The sequence below is a fragment of the Peromyscus californicus genome, unplaced genomic scaffold, assembly GCF_007827085.1.
Source record: "Peromyscus californicus insignis strain IS unplaced genomic scaffold, ASM782708v3 Scaffold_22__1_contigs__length_63687245, whole genome shotgun sequence".
NCBI classification, from domain to species: Eukaryota; Metazoa; Chordata; class Mammalia; order Rodentia; family Cricetidae; genus Peromyscus; species Peromyscus californicus.
Genome location: NW_026294525.1, coordinates 2673089 through 2684474, shown reverse-complemented (window position 1 = coordinate 2684474; position 11386 = coordinate 2673089). Strand labels below are relative to the sequence as shown.

The 11386-nt window shown below is 44.1% G+C and overlaps 1 long non-coding RNA gene across 2 annotated transcripts in view; it reads left to right on the top strand.

Moving 5' to 3' along the window:
* Positions 1-9998: 9998 nt before the first annotated feature.
* The window catches only part of LOC128118252 (uncharacterized), a 69034-nt gene continuing 67646 nt past the window's right edge, over positions 9999-11386 (top strand). For both annotated transcript variants that reach the window (XR_008221080.1, XR_008221079.1), the window contains exon 1: positions 9999-10117. This is a non-coding gene — a long non-coding RNA (uncharacterized LOC128118252). The remainder of the gene's footprint in view (positions 10118-11386) is intronic.

Sequence of the window (11386 nt, the reverse complement as noted above, 5' to 3'; positions counted from 1 at the left end):
GAGCACATAGCAAGAGGTTGATTTGAAGGCAAAGAATGGAGTTTTTACAATGTAAACATCCCTGTTTTTCAAGATGCAGGGCTCTGCAGAGACCTAGGGCAAAGGGAGAAGGCTTTTGTAAGCATCTTTACAGCTTCATGCTCCTAGATGCCTGGATGCATAGCCAGGAGGAGAGTGTGCTCTTCCTATGGGGACAGGGTCCTGATAACTCACACTCTGTGAGCAGCCTACCACAGCCATGATGTGAGCAGCCTACCACAGCCATGATGTGAACGGCCTACCGCAGCTATGATGTGAACAGTCTACTACAGCTATGATGTGAGTGACCTACCGCAGCCATGGTGTGAGTGGCCTACCACAGCCATCATGTGGGCAGCCTACCACAGCCATCATGTGGGCAGCCTACCGCAGCCATCATGTGAGCAGTCTACCACAGCCATGATGTGAGTGGCCTACCGCAGCCATGGTGTGAGTAGCCTACCACAGCCATGATGTCATGTGGCCTGCCTTTCTGGCACTAACTATCTATCCTGTAGACGTGGAGCGGCATCTCAGAGCAGCTTGAATGTGTGTTTATTTTCTTACTATTGAGTCAGAGGGTCCTTTCGCAGTTGAAATACAAGCCTTTTTGTGTAGGCCTATGATTTGCAAATACTTCTCCCCAGTTCCCAGCTGGCAGTTTTCATTCTGTATTTCAATAATAATGACTTCTTATGAGTGTGTGTCCCTCATTGAGGATAAGGATTGTGCTTTTGCTGTCTGTCAAACTTTAACTATCTTTGACTAATTCAAGTTCCAGTCTCTCTGCTTTCTAATGGAACTTTATACTCTTTTCTATTTTGAATTTAGCTTCCTGTAATGTAACTTATGGATGACAGTTATTGTGAAGAAATCAAATTGTCCTGGTACTATTCGAAGACTCAATGTTTTCCTTCACTGACTTATTGTTTCATCTTTGCTGAAGACTGATAAGCTGCCCAGGCTCCCTGCTGTGTGGTGTCTCCCATTCTATAATCTATTTGCTTGTCTCCAGTCAGCACCCTGCCCTGCCACTGTCCAACAGCAAGCTGTGAAACCATGTCCTGTGACGCCCCCTACTGAAAGTTAGAAGTAACAACCTAGATTCTTTATATTTCCAACTGAATTTTAGGATCCAGTTTTCAGCTTCTTCAGAAACATCCAGAAAAAGCCTGCCAAGATTTTGGTTTTGACTCTGCAGAAGAACTGGGAATCTTTCCTGTGCTGAGTCTTCTGAACCGTGGGCAGGGAGTGGTTTTCTGTGTTCATCACATCTTCTATTTGCTATATGACTGGAAGTGCCAGTGTGTGCTCAATTTTGAATTTCCATTGCTAGCATACAGATTTTAATTGAATCTACATATATTTATCTTATATCTGTTAACCTTTTCACACTCATCCATATAGGAACATTTCTGTGAATGTTGTGGGGTTTTCTACATAACTAATCAACATGCTAGAAAATAAATATGGTTTCACTTTTTTATTTCTTCTATAGATGTTACTCATTTCTTACTTGATGCCCCCTCTAAAAGTCTACATACAGTGTTCCAAAACAGCAATGAGACACTATACCTTCATTACTTTCTTGAACCTAGAGCAAGAATTCAGTGTTTGTTGTTAAGACTGGTGGTGGCAAGGTCATTTGACACAGATGTCCTTTGTCAGGGGAGGAATTTCTGGTCCTAGTTTGGTGAAAGGGAACTTTCAGAATTGATCCTGTTTCTTCCATAGATTTCCTCTACAACTATTGAGGCAACCAATTTATTTGCTTATCTAAACTTTATTACTAAGTTGAATTGAATTCACTCAGGATACAACAAATGTCCTTTCCTAGGATAAACCCCATTTATCATTCTTCATTTCATATCCTGTTAAAATGTTGAGATCTTGTGTTTATATTTTGATGAGGAATGTGGGTCTGTACATTCTTTTACTTGAATAGATTTGTTTTTATAATGACATTGGCCACATAGGATTATCAACTACCCAGGGGTATTTGTGTAAATTTATTATTGCTTCTGCCACACGCTTGGTTGAATTCAGCATTGAAATTGCCTGGGCCTGGAACTTTCTTTGTAAGAAGGTGTGATGACTAATCTTGTTTCTCAATTTGACACCTGGGAAGAGGGGACCTCAACTGATGAATTGCCTCCATTAGATTGGCCTATGGGGAATTTTCTGATTGCTAATTAATGTAGGAATGCCTGCCCACTGTGGGTGGCATCATCCCCAGGCAACTGGGTCTGGGTTGTATAAGAAAAGTAACCGAGATAGGCATGGTGGCACACGCCTTTAATCCTAGCACCGGGGAGGCAGAAGTAGGTGGAGCTCTGTGAGTTAAAGGCTAGACTGGGCTACACAGCAAGTTCTAGAACAGCCAGGGCTGCATAGAAAGACCCTGGCTCAGAAAGGAAAGACAAGAAAAGAGAAGGGTAGCAGAGGAGCTCAGGAGTAAGCCCAGGAAGCTGCACTTCCATGGCTTTTTCCTGATGCTCCTCCTTGAGTTTCTGCTTTGGTTCCCCTCAATAATGAACCGTGATCTGTAAGCTAAAATAAATGCGTTCCTCCCCAGATTGCTTTTGGTCAGAGTGTTTGGTTTTTTGTTTGTTTGTTTTTAAATCATGGTAACAGGAAAGCAAAATAGTACAGAAAAAATTTAAGAACAAATGTAGTTTCCTCAGTATATTACTTTACCTCTTTCCTTCTGTGTGAACTCAACAATGCTGGTTTTTGTAGATTTTTTTTCATATGAATTTAAATTTATTGCCCTAAGATATTTATAATGTTCCTATTTTGTATTTCACGTGTGTAGAATCTATAGTAGTATTCCATTTGTCATCCCCAATGCTGGTAAACTCCCTTCTGTCTTCATCCCTGTTCAGTGTAGTTGGAGGGTTAACATTGTATCAAATTCCTCACTGAACCAGATTTTTGCCTGTTTTCTATTTCATTGATTCCCACACAATTTTTTCAGGTCCTTTTCTTTCCTTTCCTCTTCTTTTCTTTCCTGAGTGTCTCAGTCTGTAACCTAGTTATCCCTGAAGCCATTGTGTAGCCCAGGCTGGCCCTGAAGCTGTTGTGTAGCCCAGGCTGGCCCTAAAGCTATTGTGTAGTCCAGGTTGGCCCTGAAGCTGTTGTGTAACCCAGGCTGGCCCTGAAGCCATTGTGTAGCCCAGGCTGGCCCTGAAGCTGTTGTCTAGCCCAGGCTGGCCCTGAAGCTGTTGTCTAGTCCAAACTGGCCTGTATCTCATGCTGCTCTTGCGTCTGCCTTTCGACACTGGATTGACAAGCATGCATAGATGTGCGGTGCTTGGCTCTTCCTAGATTCCTGATGAGGAAGTGCAGACTGTTAGTGGAGACTTTGTTTCTTTTTCTAATAAACACGAGTGTTCTGACTCAGCTCATCTCTATCTATCCAGTGCATATGGAAATTCAATGTTGTGTTTTCTTTCAGTTCAAAATACTTTCTACGTTCTCAGTTGACTTCTCCTTAGGCAGATGGGTGCTTTAGAAAGGGTCACTCGTTTTCAGTGTCTCCCTTGGTGTGTGTTTTGTGCTGTTGCTGGGTGACATGTGCTCCAGAGTCCCACCAGGTCAAGCTTGTTTTGTGTTGCTCAGTCTTCCTTTGTAATGACTGGGTTTTGCTCTATATGTCCTGTCTTTATATGCAGAAGATGAGATCTTTAGCCTGGAGTGCGACTCTGTTCCCCTGTAACATCTATGACTTATTCTCCATGTGTCATGAGCTCTGTGGTTTGGCACCCAGACATCTGGGGAACTTGTGGTCTCTGGTTGAACTAGAAGCTTCATTGTTATGCAATGATGTCATTAATAAGTGGTCACACACTGGAGGGTTAGCACTGTATCACTGAAACCCTCCTTCCTGCAATGTTAGTATGGCTGATCCAGCTTTCTTGGGGCCCACCTTAGCCCAGCTTGCACTGAATTGACACAGCCCACATTGCATTCACTTTAATTCTTTCAGTAGGTTTGTGCTATTCTTAAAGTGAGTTTCTTTCAAGCCCAATATATCTGGATTGAGCTTTGTAAAATGTGTCCAACCTGATGATTTTGGACGTTGGGTATGTTTAGACCAATTAAATTTCGTTTACAGGCTGTGCTCAAATGTGGCATCTTATTTTTATGTATCCCATGTGTTCTCTGCTCACTTTTCCCTTTGTAATTCTTCATTGTTTTATGGTTGCTTTGGTTTTATTTTCTGTTCGTTTAACTTATTACAATGTATTTTTATTTTTATCAAATACCCCTTCATTGTTTAAGAATTTTAGAATATTATCCTTCAGTTCTTTTATCCTTTCTGTATTGGGCACTACTGTCATATGTTTTTACTTTAATATTTTGGTAAATCCCACAATAAAGGACTATTTTTGGGTCGGATATTTCTGTAATCCCCAAGGCTTCATCTTGTCTGTCTGGCGAGCAGTCCCTGGGGGCAGATGGGTCTTTTCAGGTCTGGTTTTTACCTTTGCGGTGGGCTTAAGGAGCCCTAGGCCTGGTGCTTCTGCTCTCCTGGGATTTACTCTGTGCCTCCACCCACAGTAAACATTTCTCTCATCCCCTCAGCTCACTGCCCAAGGTGGAACTTCAATGTCTTGGTGGGAGACTGATATCACTCCCAGGTCTAGTGGTCCCCAGTCCCAGCCTGTCAATGAGCACCACATCTGAGGAGGCAAATGGTGTTCCATCACCCCAGGACAGCCTCATACTCAGTGGCTGGTGGACACAGAGAGATGCTCAGCATAGAAAAGTCATCCTTGGGGCATCCAGGAGATAATCCACTCCCCAGTCCCGAGTAGATAGACTCCAAATGGGGGATTCCTGGGCAGCCAGGGGCTTGGATAGTAGAGAGCTTGTGTTTCATACTTTCAGTCCAGAGGGCTGCATGTGGCCATGGCTGAATAAGAATTCCTATGAATCCCTTCCTACACTCAGATCACTCTGAGACAAATCATCTTCCCCCATTAACACCTCTCTGTGCTGCGAAGGGCACCATAGGCTTGAATTAACGCCATGGCCCCTGATTCTGAGCCTTCTGCTTCAGCACTAAGGAGATTCCAAGCAAATTCTCAAGTTCACAGCCAACATCTGCTGGGAGCTTTTCCTTTGGGAAGAGGCTGTGTATTTTTGCTCTGACCCAAAGAGAACTGACCTCTGATCTTACATAGCCTGGAGGCACATTTACTGCCAGGGTGGATGGAGCTGAAGGAACCCATAAAAATCACCTAGACACAGTCGTCACAGAGGGTAGAGCAGGCTTGCAGGGAAGCTTTAGTCCCTTAGCTGGTTCACAAGCCTTTTGTTGTCTTTACACCCCCGTCTCACCCATTACTCTGGTTCCATTTTCTTTACATTGCCTTGAGCATGCGCATTCCTGATCCACTTTCTCACAGGTTTCAGACTTTAAAGTGAACTGTCTTTTCAGACATGATGCTGATCTTGGATGTCACCAGGGCTTGCTCAGCATCTATGCCTAAGCCCGGAAGTGGTCCCTTTCCAGTCAGGCAGAGCCTTCACCTTATTCTTCATTGCAGTTTTGAAGTGTTCCCAAGTTAGATGGGTCCATAAACACAGCCACTTTTAACATAACCTGCCCTTGGCTCGTTTTCCTCACCATCTGCAGCCACTGTAGAAGCCCCTGGTGCCCTTTCTTAGGAGTTCCTGCCACTCACTGGAGAAAAGAGAAGATGGGGAACCTCAGGAGGGCATACACTCAGTCCAGACAGAGGGGCTAGTACAGAAGCTGGCTACCTCTTCTCAGTGTGCTGGAAGAAGGATTGGGAAGTCTTAGATCCCAGGATCCAGGTGTCTGCAGCAACAGCATTGCCCTGTGTCCAGGGAAAGATTTGTTCTGTGGTTTAGTGGAATCTATGGTAGAAAAAGCATTTCATAAAATGGTTTTTACTGTATTTGGAAAAATTCACCCTCTAGCCAGATGGATCAGAAGTAATATTTTTTCCAGAAGCGTCCATATGTTTTGAGACACACTAGCAAAGCCAAGCCCAGAAATGTCAATTTGCTAAAAGTAGGGCAAAACCACATTTTCTTCCTGGAGAAACTCAAGATCTCGGGGGTGGGGGGTGAGGTTTGGACGTGTCACTTTGGACTGGGTGGAGGCAGAGTTGCCATCTGGACACAGACTAGTAGCTCTGGAGAGGACACCACCCTGCCTCTGGGCCTTCCAGAACTCAGCTCTCTACAAGGTCCTGGCCTTCTTGTGATGACATTGGGAGATGTAAATAAACACTGGCTTGTCATCCATCAGAGACTGAAGCATTTCAAAAAGTGAGGGCGGTTTTGAGCTTCGAGAATTTGGGAGCAAAGTGCAAACTTGTCACTAAGAAACCAGCATCCTGAAAACAGAGATGCTTGCTGACTCTGGGAACATTGACAACCCACCCAGGCAAGCCCCTGAACTCTGCAGCTACTGCTCCTTCTTCGTCACCTTAAATCAACGTTCTTTTCAGAAGTGCATTTGAGACTGTGCTCGTAAGTCTGGAAGCTTGTCTTTATCCAGGCCAAGCTTTCACAGTGAAACCTAAGCAATCCGGCAGTTGGGGGGGACATCAATTATTTATAAGTTCCTTAAATCATCTGGTGGTGATGGGGAATTTCCAGGTGCTGAGCAAGCTGTGTGGAGATCACTGAGTGATTGACATGCCAACTACCAGGGTCTGTAAACCCCCATAGTTTGATCAAATCAAAGGCACCGTCAGGTTCCGCTGGCAGCATGTGAACTACCAGGCACTCCCTGTGTTCACTTGCCAAATGCTCGTCAAGCAAAAGGCTGGCTACCCTCAGCATGCTGACGTGAGCTGAATCCTGATGCCCACCAGGCAGGCCACACAGCCCTTCTTCGTCTCAGGTAGCTAGTGCTCATTCCCCTGATAAGGACAACAGCGTGCATCTTAAAAAGCACTCTGTCAAGAGAACATTTTATGCAGAGATCTGAGATCTTAGTATTCCAGCATTGCCTCTTGCATGTGGAGAAGGCCAAGGAGGTGATGTCCCTTCTGCCGTACACTGGGTTGTGGGAAAGTCCTTACTATGTCAGAATGCTGTGAAACAGCTGCTTAGGACCCAGGTGAGGCAAACTGTCAATACACCTTTGATGGGTATAAATCCACACCGTTGCAGATCAAAGTACACGGAATGACTTAATTAAACTGAGACACTCATTAACACAAGCCAGAAATCTGGCTCCAAATGCACACCTTTAAGTTATACCTTGAACTTTTTTGAATACAAGGAGCAATTAGGAAACCTAATCCAGGAAGTCCAGGACAGAGACACACAACACAGCCATTTGTCAAAGATGAGTCTCCTCTCACTCTGCACAGTGCAGTCTGCCACTCCTCTCAGTTATCCGTGTGTCTGTTGCCTCCTCCTCTCTCCCCTCCTTATCATTTCTTTGTCAATTAATCTCTTTTAAGAAAGGAACTCTTTACCACCCAATAAACTGATTTAGTAATTCCCTATTGGATCAAATTCCACTTTCACACGCATCTTCTGAGCTCTTGTTCTGGTCTCTAGGAAGAAACCCAGAGGGGTGAGCGAACAGCCATGTTGGGCAATGGTGCTCTGCCATAGCCCACGGCAGGGTCAGAAGGAATGGCCATGGCAGGCAGAGCCAGGCATACCTACAACATCAAGAGGAGCGCTCACCACTACTGCCTCCCTCTCACAGTCAAAGACAGCCACACTGCAGCCCAGCACACACAGTGTCAGGAGGAGCCCTACCACATTGGTCAACATTTGGAAGCTCTAGACCTGTCCATAATCTCAGGTGTGTCTCAGAAACGCAGTAGGAAACTTGTCCTCAGAGGATGTGTGCAGTTCGGTTCTTTAATTGTTGGCCAAACATCAGCTTCATAATGAACTATTTTAAAAAGCCAGGGCAGGGGGTAGGGGGAGGCTGCTTTAAAAGAAGTAAATGGTCAATGTAAAATTTGGAATAATTTTACCCGAGTGAGGAGAGGGTGGGGAGAGAGGACACATTTGGGAAAATGAACAGCAGGACCTCAGGTGCACAGAGGCATTCTGCATCATAGCCTCCACGTTGGCACATGGACGCCTTGGCTTGGATCACGAGCGCTACATGTGTGCTGTTTTACATATGAAATACAATAAGATAAAAATATTAAGCCACAAGTAATAAAAATATTAGGGATATTTAGCTGGGTGTGATTGTACATGCCTGTAACCCCAGGACTTGGAAAGTCAAGCTAGGATTTAAGCCCAGCCTATGTTACCTGAGACCCTTTTTTAAAAATTTCAAGTATTTAGATATTTTTATTGTTGGTTTTCATCTTTTTAAGACTAAGTCTCATTATATAGGTCGGCCTGATCTGGAACTCACACTCTTCCTGCCTCAGCTTCTCGATTACTGTGATTATAGGCATGGAACAGCACTCCCTGTTAGAATGTTTAAAGTAATGTTCATAGGATATTAAATATGGAGCTGAGTGAGTTTTTCAGGGGCTGAGGAGACAGCTCGGTGAGTAAACTGTTTCTATACAGGCTTCAAGGCTTGGGTTCAAGTCCTAGGACTCACATAAAAGCTGAGCATGATGTTCTGTCTTTAACCCCAGCTCTGTGAGGGTGGAGACAGAGAAATACTGGGGACTAGCTGACCAGTAAGTCTAGACAAAACTGTGAGCTCCAGGTTCAGTAAGAGACCTGTCTCAAAAGTAAGGTGGAGGATGAGAAAGGCACCCAACATCAACCTCTAGCCTCCACGCACTTATGCATGGGCAAGTGCACCTACACATACATTCGTACATCAAGGACATGCACACATGCACACACACACACACACACACACACACACACACACACACACACACGCACATATGCATACATCACACACATACATGCACACACATACACTCCATACATACATGCTCACATGCATATACCACACACACACACACACACACACACACACACACACACACACACACACACACAGAGGCATGCCCACATGAATCCTGGGTGTGTGTACAAGTCAAAAGACCACAGTGTTGGTCTTTCCCTTTCTCCTAGAGACAGCGTCTCTTGTCAGCTGCTGTGCGCTCCAGGCTAGCTGGCCCTTGAGCTTCTGAGAGTTCTCTCGTCTCCATCTCTCATCTTTCTGTAGGAGTGCTGGAACTATGGATGTGCACAATCATCTCTAGCCTTGAATAGAACAAAGGGGATCTTAATTCAAGTCCTCCTGCTTACAAGACAAGTGCCCTGTCCACTGATCCAACCCCTCAGTTCCCTAGTCTATATATGTTAGAGTTGTCCAACCCCTCAGTTCCCTAGTCTACATATGTTAGAGTTGTTCAACCCCTCAGTTCCCTAGTCTATATATGTTAGAGTTGTAGGTGATTCTGGTAAAATTACTTTCTACAAGTTTCTGAGATTATCATGTGTTCCTTAATTTGCTAGCCAGTCTTGGATTGGTATTCTAAAATATAGGTGTTACGTATGCATACCAGAGTCCTATATGCTTTAACAGTATGCATGGAAAAACCCAAAAGTATGGTGCTGTAATTTATATTTTACAATCAGTTTACTTACACAGTTCAAGGAGAACATAGCCATTTATATTTCCGTGCACTTATTGTTCTGATGTTCTTTCTAATGACCCCCATTTCTACCTGTTTTAACCCCTCTAGCCCAAGTGATGGTTGTAACCATATCAGAACACAGGCCCACAGGGAAGAAATTGTCTCAGTTTACATCATCTGAAAATGATTTATAGTCTTTCACCTTTGAAGAATAGTTTTTCTGGTTTCTAAGTTAACAAACACTTTTCGTTCTGCAAACCTTAGGAGAAGTTCTTTTAGTGATTTATTCTCTGCCTATATTTAGTTTCTAGAATTTTTGCTTTTGTTGTGACAGTTTTGCTGTGCTTGGGTGTGGACGTCTCTGTATGAAGTCCATCTGGGATTGCTGTCTTGTTCTTAAGGCTCTCTGCTCATCAACTCAGGGAAATTTCCCCTGTTCTCTCTTTAGCTGGTGTCTGCTCCATCTCCTCTCTCCTTCTGAGACCTGGCAACGTGTCTGTTAGAGTCTTGGCATTGACATACTGGTAAGTTTGGATTGATCTGTTTTTATCCTGAGTTTCTATCCATGTATTTTCAAATGTACCCACCCTTCAGCATTGTGCATTGTGTCTGAAGTCTTGTCAGTGTGCTTTATAATTTCAGTTCTTAAGTTTTATCTAGAGATTCTCCTGATTCCTTCTCAATTGCTCTTCTCCGCACTCTTCACTGTTGGCTCTCGAGTTTCATTTTCTTCTGCATTTTTCCTCAAATGCATAAAAATTTGTAAGTCTTGTTCCTAGCTCCAGTTCTAGAGATTGAAAACCATTTTGTCGGTGTCTTTTCCTCATGGTGACCCTCATTTTCCTCATGGTGACCCCCACCTTCCTTTGTATATCTCATATTTTCTAATGGTGTTAGAAACACTGCCTACGGATGCATATTAGGTATGAAACACACCCACATTTTATTTTATATTTACTTGTTATTGGAGAATGTGAGCTCTTTTCTGGGTCTAATCAATAAGAGGAAGAAATAGCTACTCAGGTATTACCAAAAGCCACGATGAAGGAAGGCTACACACATTCTTGCCTTGTCAAGAGCAGGCACAGCTGTTCTGGGGCCAGCCTCAGCAGTTCACACCTCCCCTGAAGATGCAGTGGAGGGATTGTCTGCACCAAGACCAGTCTCAGCACTGATGGGTACATCTACTTACTTCAGATGCATGCCTGACCCAGGAGGTTGGATTTGGGCCCTCAATTCCAAGCACCATGAAGATAAGACAGACAGCAAATTCTACTTCTCAGCTCCCACGTCACCGCCTTTTAAAAAAATATATAAAATTGGTGTTGTACCAAGGATAATTTTCAAAATAAACAAGTTATTATTTCGCTTGGTGATTTTCCAGCCCGCACCGCCCCGAATGTGTCCAAAGCCGCTAATAGCCTGGATGAGCTCACCCTGACCTCGGAGAGTCTACTCCTGCTGACATGCTTTCTTCTCCAGCTCCCATGACTGAGAGGCCTGGGTTTTGTCCCCAGGAGAGTCCATGGCATCTGAAGGCCTCCTTCTCCTCTTCTTCCTCCTCATGTAGCTCAGGCTGGGTTCAAATTCACTATACAGCCAAAGGTGACCTTGAATTTCTGACCCTTGCTTCTACTCCCCAAGTGCTGAGATGATAAGAACGCATCACCAAACCCAGTTTGAGGTGGTCCTGGCAGTGAACCCAGGACTTTGTATATCCCTAGGTCCCCTAAGGTTGCTTTCCTTGGAGATAGTTCCACAGTGCCTTCTTTTATCACAAATATTCTTACAGA